The sequence below is a fragment of the Microtus oregoni genome, unplaced genomic scaffold, assembly GCF_018167655.1.
Source record: "Microtus oregoni isolate MIOR12 unplaced genomic scaffold, Mior012 000001F_ref0000356, whole genome shotgun sequence".
NCBI classification, from domain to species: domain Eukaryota; kingdom Metazoa; phylum Chordata; class Mammalia; order Rodentia; family Cricetidae; genus Microtus; species Microtus oregoni.
The window spans coordinates 66,418,654-66,428,041 of record NW_024543060.1 but is presented as its reverse complement, the minus strand read 5'-3'; positions in this window follow the sequence as shown (position 1 = coordinate 66,428,041).

Below are 9,388 nucleotides of genomic sequence, written 5' to 3'. Positions count from 1 at the left end.
CATCCCCTCCTTCTCCAGCTGAAGTCCTTCCCAAGTACGGCCCTCCTATTACCTTGTCTCTTTTGTATGTGACCCACCTAGCTCAGTCTGGGATGCTTTTATTCACATGGCTTAGGCAGTATTTACCGAAGTGTGGGTGACTTGCTAGTGACTACAGCACTGGAGAAAATATCTCCTATCTATGCTGAGGACTGTTGAAAATATTTATAGGAAACACATTTCTCAGTATCAGCTCAGGTGCTCTTAATTTTACATTGTGTTTCTGTATAGACTCATATAGAAATGAATCCAAGTTGAAATAAGCATATATAAATGTCTGCTGTGTCCATGTACACTTGAAAATGTGGATATTTCAACATAGTTTAATGTACATTGAACATATACGTATGCACGCTCATGCGCGTGTGTAGTATGTTTGAATATACCCTAAATAGAAATACTTTTGGATCACTTAATTTTTGGCAAGTCTATAGACAGCTCTTTCATTCAATAACAGTTTTTATACCTAAATTGGAAGTTTAGGCTCCAAGAGAGGAGGTAGGGTAGAAAGTGGGAACTGGGAGGGGGGCGGCTATTTCTTCCCCTTGGACTGGACCTAGAGGGACAGTTTGACAATGGCAATCATTCTTCCTTGTCTAATGTGTTTCTTCTCCTTTGAGAGCTGGCCTCTAAGCTTAGCCAGATTCAGAGCAGGCAGGCACGTGGCTGACCCACTGAGGGCCAAGCACAGTCGCAAGCTGCTCAGGGGCTTTGGGAGCAGACTATCCCCTGGCTCCTGCCCACCCCACTGCTGCCAGCCTACAGCTTCCCTCCTGCCAGACCCCTGGGCATGCTGATGGGAATGGCATAATTACCTAATCCCTGCCTAAGGAGATCTAGGACACATGTAGACAGATGGAGGACCAGGGGGAATCAGAGGGGCCTTGTGTTAGAGGAGGGATTAGAGACTAGTCTGAGAGTCACAGGCTAGCCTGAGAGACAGTCCTGAAAGCTCCTCTCTCTCTGCAGCTCTGAGGTAAATCTTTCATCCAAACAGAAACTCTGGAAGGAAGAACCTAGACCTTCTCCTAGCAAATGCCTTGAGATTAAAAACCGAATCCTGGTGTTCGGATTTCCACAAAGAAGAGAAAAACACGAGCAGGTACTGACAGAAAATAATACAGGAGACTCAAGGTACCAGGAAAACTGATCTAGGGAAAGTAAAATAGAGCCAGATATGAAAAAGAGAAGAACCTTAATAAGGATCTGAATGTCTGCCTTCCATGCACCTGATCCTGGGCATGCTTCCTTTCCCTTGCTGGTCCAACGACCTGGTTTCAGACCTTGAGTATCAGCGCATCTGGATGCATCCAACAGTGATAATACTTCTCATACGCAATGTCTCCTTTCCTCTGTCACTATATCCTAGAAGACTACTTTAAAGGAAGGCAAGAACCATGTTTTATCATGTTATTCTTATTGTCAAAAATCTTCCCTAGCTCAAGGAAATGAATAAACAGGTACCACACATTTGCCACACGTGTGTGAGGACCTGAGCTCAGACCCCAGAACCCACAGAAAGCAGGGTGCAGCAATACACTCGGCTCTACAGATTCAGTGCTCATACAGTGAGGTGCCTGGCAGAGACACCTTAATCCCCAGAATCTTTTGGGCCAGCTAACTTAACCTATGCAGCACAGTGATCAACAAGAGGAGAAGGTCAGACACCCGAGCTCTCCCTCTGGCATGCACCGTGGTTAGTGAATGCCTGTACTCACCAACACAAATATGGACTCATACGCACACATCCATAGACACACGCAGATTTAAAAGTTCTGAAATGATCGTCCTGTCACAGCGTGCAGCCCCCAATAAACTTCTAAACATAATATTTAGTACCCCTCACCCAAATGTACAGTTCTCTATATACAGATACCACTAATTCTTCGTATTCCATGCTCTTTCTTTTTCTTTGCTATTCTGTACAAGTTCATATTGTGATTCTCTTGCCCCAGGCTACTGAGTGCTGGGATTACACAATTTATCCACTGTTCTCTGTCCAATAATGTCCAAATATACTTACAGCAAGGTGGTACAGTGAGATAGCTCAGTGAGTGAGCTTGCATGCGACAAAGTCTGATGACCTGAGCTTCATGCACGCATGCACTGTTTCAGTTGTTCTCTTGCACACACAGGTGCATGCATGCATTCACGCGCACACACACACACACCGAGAGGGGAGGGGAGAAATCCATAAAAAATCAAGACGGGAGTGATTAGGATTTTTATCTAGGATTATGCTTGCTTGCTTACCTATTTGTTTGAGATGGGGTCTCAAGTAGCTCAGACTGCCCTCACACTCACTATGCAGCAAAGAATGACTTTGAATTTCTGACCATCTATATTGGCTTCCTGTGTGCTAGGATTGCAGCTGTATGCCAACATGCTCAGTTGGAGCATGTGGAGCTAGAGAGTGAATCCAGGGTTTAGTACATGCTACACAAACACACTACCAACTAAACCATGTCCCTAGCTATCCTCTTGAGTTGTTATTTTCTTCAGAATGATTTTTGTACAAATAAAAATATAGAGCAAGATGCCGATAACATAAACATTGTTGAAGCAGCACAGTTTTAGAAAGCTGAGCAATAGAATCAAAATGAGAAGAAAGGATTGTGGGTCCAATTTCTCTAATTTGAATATATCAAATGTTTTTGGATAGTTTCCTGAGAGGCTAAATCATTCACTGGGTAGGAGGAAAACTCAGCAGTCTATTAAAAGAAAATAGACAGCTGCTGCCTCCGTGTATCCGAGGCAAGAGCTCTCTGTTTTGGTTCCTGCTGCCCAAATTCTAGGGGCTCGCCATACTGTGAACCAATCCTCTTTGAGTGTAGTCTCTGGTTATGTTTTCAGAGCAACAGAAAAATCACAATTCATTGTGTAAGGTTTTTGTTTTTGTCATAGTTACAAAATATCATAGAAAATATAATTCAGTGACTAAAGGTTTATTATTATTTGTTTTTTTTGTTTTTTTTTTTGTTTTTTCGAGACAGGGTTTCTCTGTGGCTTTGGAGCCTCTCCTGGAACTAGCTCTGTAGACCAGGCTGGTCTCGAACTCACAGAGATCCGCCTACCTCTGCCTCCCGAGTGCTGGGATTAAAGGCGTGCGCCACCACCGCCCGGCTTTTTTTTTTTTTTAAATATTTATTTATTTATTATGTATACAGTATTCTATCTGTGTGTATGCCTGCAGGCCAGAAGAGGGCACCAGACCTCATTCCAGATGGTTGTGAGCCATCATGTGGTTGCTGGGAATAACTCAGGACCTTTGGAAGAGCAGGCAATGCTCTTAACCACTGAGCCATCTCTCCAGCCCCAAGGTTTATTATTATTATTATTATTAATTTGTGGCTTATGAGTCCAGTTAAAGTCATTTGACCTTATCATCATAGACTTGTCGTGGTGAGAAAATAGAGAGAGAAAACTCTTCAAATACTTCAGCAACTTGATTACCACCATTAAGCCCATGCTCTACGCTCTCCACCAATTCTTGAGAGTTTATTCAATTGTCATAAATCAATGAGCTAATTTTTTTTCTAGGTTGAAGTCTCTATAACTCAACCACATTTCAAAGACTGGATTCATAATTTGGAGATCAGTCTCTGAAAGCATGAGCATTTTATAATCAAACTGCAATTTCCTGTTTGGAGAAAAACAGAAATTTCGTTTTCAGAGTTTACAACAGATATTTTTCTTTTGAGCTGCCAACCAGATCCCAAATCATGATACAGAGATTTATTAGCTTTAAACACTCAGCAAAAGCTTAGCTCTTATTTTAATCTGTTTTCTTTATCCAAGTTTTACCTTGGGACTTTTTACCTTTCTTTTTGTATGTCATACTTTTCCTGCTTCTTCTGGCTGGCTGACTGTAGTTGCCTGGCTGGCTGACCTCCAGTGTCTCCCTCTTCTTTTTCCTCATTCTCTCTTCCTTTCTCTTCTCTGGATTTATCTTCCTATTTATTCTCTCTGCCCATCATCCCTGCCTATCTCTCTCATGCCTAGCTATTGTCCATTCAGCTTTTTATTAAACCAATCTGGTACCTCAGGCAGGCAAGGGGAAACAAATGCAATGCATCTTTACATAATTAAACACACAATCCTTACATCATCAAACAAATGCAGCATAGACAAATTGAACACATCTTTACACAGTTAAAGTAATATTCCTCACCATAAGTCAATGTGATACATCTTTGCCTAGTTAAAGTAATATTCCACAACAAAAGTTCTTGTATAATTTCATTCCCTTCAAAACTTCTGTTGCAAGGTAAATTTTTCTGTTTAATCACTGGACATGTCTTCACTTATGTTATGGTGTGACAAGCAGAACTATCTTCACCAACTGTGCAGGTGGGGAAGGATCTTTCCCTTATAATCATCAGAGGTACATGATTTATTTCTGGATTGATGATCCAACAAGCCCTAGATAAGGGCCAGGTGTTTCACATACTGTCACTGACTTTGGAGAAATTTGATAATTTTCTAAACTTCAAAGTCTTTACCTGCAAAATAATAACAAAAACATTCAGTGATTTTTATGACACTCGTCATACTTGATATGATATGTAGTCTAAGAGACCTGGCACTCTCTTCATTACTAATTTGTAGTCATTATTACCTTCATCACCATCTACAGTTCCTCCTAGTAGGATGAGATATTTGTCACACTGGGCTGGTGAAAGAGATGAATGCAGTATCGGGGCAAAGAGAAAAGGTGACGCATGGGAATAGAAGTGGTTTTGAATACTCACAAAAGTCATCAGAAAAAATTATTAGGTTACAGGCTGGAGTGTGTGACTCAGCTGGAGCCTGGATACAAAAGGTCCCTGAGCAAAAGCATCAGGGACACACGGGGAGGGGGGGGCAGCTGATTCTGTGCCCACAGTTGGCACAGCCCGACAAGGTTTTCAAGGATAAATGAGAAAGAAAATCAGTCCTGGGAGGGAGCACTGCTGACATGTTGCCCTGCTTCCAAGCAGCAGCTGCAGGCAGATGGAGCAGCAGCAGCTGTTCTAAGGAACCTGGATTCCCTGGGAAAGTGAGCATCAGGCAAAGCAAATGGGGAAGAGGCAGGCATGGGCTCCCAGGATGGGAGATTCCATTGCACAGCGTAAGGAAATTGAGCAAAGAGGGAGAAGTGTAGGGTGGCAAGGAGAGGCTGTTAAGGATGTGAAATGATGTTCTCTATTGGAAACTTGCTGATATAAATGTAGAAAGACCTAAATAAGATCTGGAACTTTGTCTATGTCCTTAGATTTCAACATAAATATGGATAATAATTATTCTAAGAGATAATACTAATTGAATGCTAGTCAAGGGTTAAAAATGCTTACTACTTGCATTTGTGAAATAATATAATTCTTATGATAGCATTTTATCTGTGGTAACAGTTTTGAATCTTTCACATGGAAGTCTGAGGTACAGGGGCAGAGTGTCCCTCCATCAGGGCGCACAACTAACACTTATCAGGATGGAGATTTCAGGACGTTGGGCCTATATATTTTTGGATTATGTTTTAATTGTTTTTATTGACATGTAATTTTATGCATTTTTAATGAAGTCAAGGTGATATTTCAACACACATATGCAATGTACAATGATTAGATCTGGAAAATTGGCATATTAATCTGAAACATCATTACTTTATATTAAAAACTCAACACCCTCTCTAGTTTGAAATGCACAGTTAATTGCCATCAGTCTTAGTTACCTCACTGAGCTATAGAACTTTAGGAGTGATTCCTTCTGACTAATGGCACCATTACCCCCATAGCCATCCCCTTCCCTCCTCTTCCCTGTTCTGTGCTATTGGCAATCACCATTCTCTTCTCTTCTTCCATAAGATCAGACTTTTCAGCTTGTACATGAGTAAAAACATGTGGTATTTGTCTTCCTGAACCTAGATGACCTCACTTAGCATAATGTCCTTAAGTTTCATCTTTGTTGCTGCAGATGGTTAGCTCCCATTCTTGTTATGGTTGAATTATATCCTATTGTATATATGAAACACATTATCTGCATCTTTTTGTCTCTTACTAGACCCCTTAGTTGATAGCATATCTTTGCTGTTGGGGGTAATTTTGTAATAAACATAGGGGTGCAGATATGTCTTTACTTTGGAGATCTGTACAGTGGGATTGCTAAGTCAAGTGGCACCTTTAGTTTTAATTTTTCTAAGCTTACTCCATACTGTTTTCCACAATGGCTATACTGATTTATGTTTTTATGGACAGTATGTGAGAATTCATTTTCTCCTCACCCCTGCCAGACTTATCTGTATTTTTATGGCATTCATTTTAGTTGGGCGAATCCGAGTTTGCGTTTTAATCTTCTATTCTCAACCAAATCTGTCCAATAGTACACTGCGTTTTTCAAATTTGGCTGGCACATCTGAGGAGATATTTAAATTTATTTAATTATAATTAAACTCAAGTATTATCATATGACTAGGACCTACCCAACCAGTATCCCAGCTTCATACTGCTCCTTTATCAACCTGTTACTAATATTTTCCAACATAAGATTGCATGACTTCGGTCACACATAGATCATTAATCAAGTGTGACCCACTTATCTGACCATGGAAATTTCTCAGAATCTATCATGACAGAAGATTCTCAATCATCATGAGTATGATGATAGATTCTCTGTTTGAGAAGACATTCTTCTATGGACTCCAAGGAAATCAATTGATTTAGGAATAAAAAGAAAAGAGTTGTCCTTACAGATGCTGTCTCTATGGACCTTTCAATTTAGGTAGCACAATTGCAACCCCACTCCAATACCCTTCTTCCACTTGATTTCCTATTCCTTGCTGGTTTTCTGAAAAGGCCTGATCCAAGCACTTCACTTCGTTGTCAATTTTCTTTCTGAAGACATAAATAGAGACTTTTTAAAAAAATGTTAAATATGTCACTGAAAAAGTTCCCTGCAATGACTCATCAGAGTCTTGGCGGGTTATTAGTTCTTACAAATATACATAAAAACTCCACATTTATCCATACAATAATCTTACTAATGTTTTATTTTGATCACTGGAGGTGCCTTAAATAATCCACCCGAGCACTGATCTGCTAGTCCTCTAGACATTCCAGGGCCTTATTAGTCAAGTATTTCCTACTTGATTTCTCAAACTTTTTGTCTTTTAGCAAATTAGAATTACCAAGTTTCCTTGCCTTCACTTGGTTTTTTATCTGTTAAATTTCTTCTTAAATTTCATGAGATAGATACAAAGTCATCTGCCTTTGACAGCTTCTTTGATCCTTTCTTGAGCACAATCACCCCAGGAGAGTGAGGCTCCCCTTCTTTGTGATCTACTAACTTTTCTAATCCTCACAAAGTATTTGACTCAAACCTCCAAGAGAACATTTAACTCATTCAACTGCAATACCATGCTTTCAAATCTGTCTCTGCCAAAAGCTCCTAGCTCAACAATGGCAGGAAGATTAGGTTACAGTTGTCTTTCCCTAACATATTCCAAACTCTTGATCTTATCAAGAGCTAAATAAATACACAGTGAGTGGACAAAAGTATGAACAACTGAACTACATAAGATCAGACTCCTTTGGCAGAGCAAATCCATATTTGAGACAGACAAACCCAAGGTTAGGAACAAAAGAACATGTTCTCTGTTCTCAATCTAATCTTTGCTCTTCTAAGCAGAATAACCAAGGATCGAGTCTCTCCTCATTGTTTCCTGACACCCTGTAGAAATTCAGTCATCTTAGTGTTATATTCATGTTTGTCTCTTCCCACCTTGCAGCTACCCATTCCACACATTTCTGAAACACTTGGCTTCTTTTCTCTCTATCCCAATTGTTCCTCTTTCTATAGCATTGGAATCTCATTGTCCTCCCTGCCTCATTCCCTGCTGACCTCTCAGCTGCTCACTGTTAGAAGTCAGGAGGACTCAGCTGACAGCTGGGCCCTAGTAGGACAAGTCCGGCATCCCCAAAGCATCTCTGACAGATGCCGGGATGCTTAATAGTCAAACTTAATATTCCCATCCCTCTCACTATTTCCACAAGTCCACTGCCGCCTCCCAGGCTCCAGCTTAGGGACTGATGGTATCTGTGAGATTAGCATGACCGGTATAGGTATAACAGGAGAAGACAGTTGCCTGAACTTTGTGTACATCTCTTCTCAGGCGTATCTGTATGCTATTAATCTCTGAGTTCCCAAACCCCAGCTGTGGTCTTTGTTACCTCTTCTGCAAATGGTCACTAGCACATTTTCTAATGATTGAAACTCTGAATGATTGATTCTCTTCTTTCTCTTATCTATGGATTCAACTAAGTTCCAGTTCCCTTAAGAAGATAACATAGGATTCTACCCAGGGAGTGGTTTGCCTACAGAATGTTTTGGTCTAGGGGGTGAGCATGACTTGTTTTTTTTTTTCCCCCAAGTAAAAGAATGCTTAACTATGAATGTAGCCTGCAACCTTCAACTGGTCTGTTTATTTCCTTGTATCATGTTAATGCAGTTTTTTGTCTTACTCCTACCTTCTGGGGTCAGGGGTATTTTAAGAAGTTGGAAATTAAATGTGGGTGATTTCAGTACTCATTGAAACTCCCTCCCAGTACTATCCTATGTTTCTCCGTTTTATTATTTTCATTTGTGTCTTCATATAAATAAAGATCATATATAATAAAATGTTGCAGGGGGAGGCCACTTGTTCATCCTGTCCGCCCAGCTAGCTTAGCCCCAAAATAACTATACAGAAACTGTATTAATTAAAACATTGCTTGGCCCATTAGCTCTAGTTTCTTATTGGTTAACTCTTATTTTATTTTAACTCATTTTTATTAATCTATATATCACCATGTGACAGTGGCTTACCGGGAAAATTTCCAGCATCTGTCTCCAGTGGATCCATGGCGTTTCTCTGACTGCCTTTTTTCTTTCAGAATTTAGTTCTGTCTTTTCTGCCTACCTAAGTTTTGCCCTATTAGGCCAAGTCATTTTCTTTATTCATTAACCAATAAAAGTAACACAAAGACAAAAGGACCTCCTACACCAATAAAAAATAAAGATTACTATATTTCTAAATCCCTACGCCTCTACCACGGTGAGTGGTATTTTTGTCAAGGAGAGTCCCTGACACTTTCTAGAATACTTTAAAAATATTTCAGCAGGTCTGAATTTCACAAAATTTAACAGTTAATAAAAGGTAAATAGTGAATAAAAATTACAGGCATCCTAAGAATCATGTACTGGGATGGAAGAGAACTATAGTGGTCATCCCACTTCTAAATACTGAAATAGGCATGTCCTCTATGCTGTGAAGAAAGAAACACCTGAAGTTGTGTGACAAAGGCTGAAGTCAGGCTCAGAAATCACTTTCTAGGCT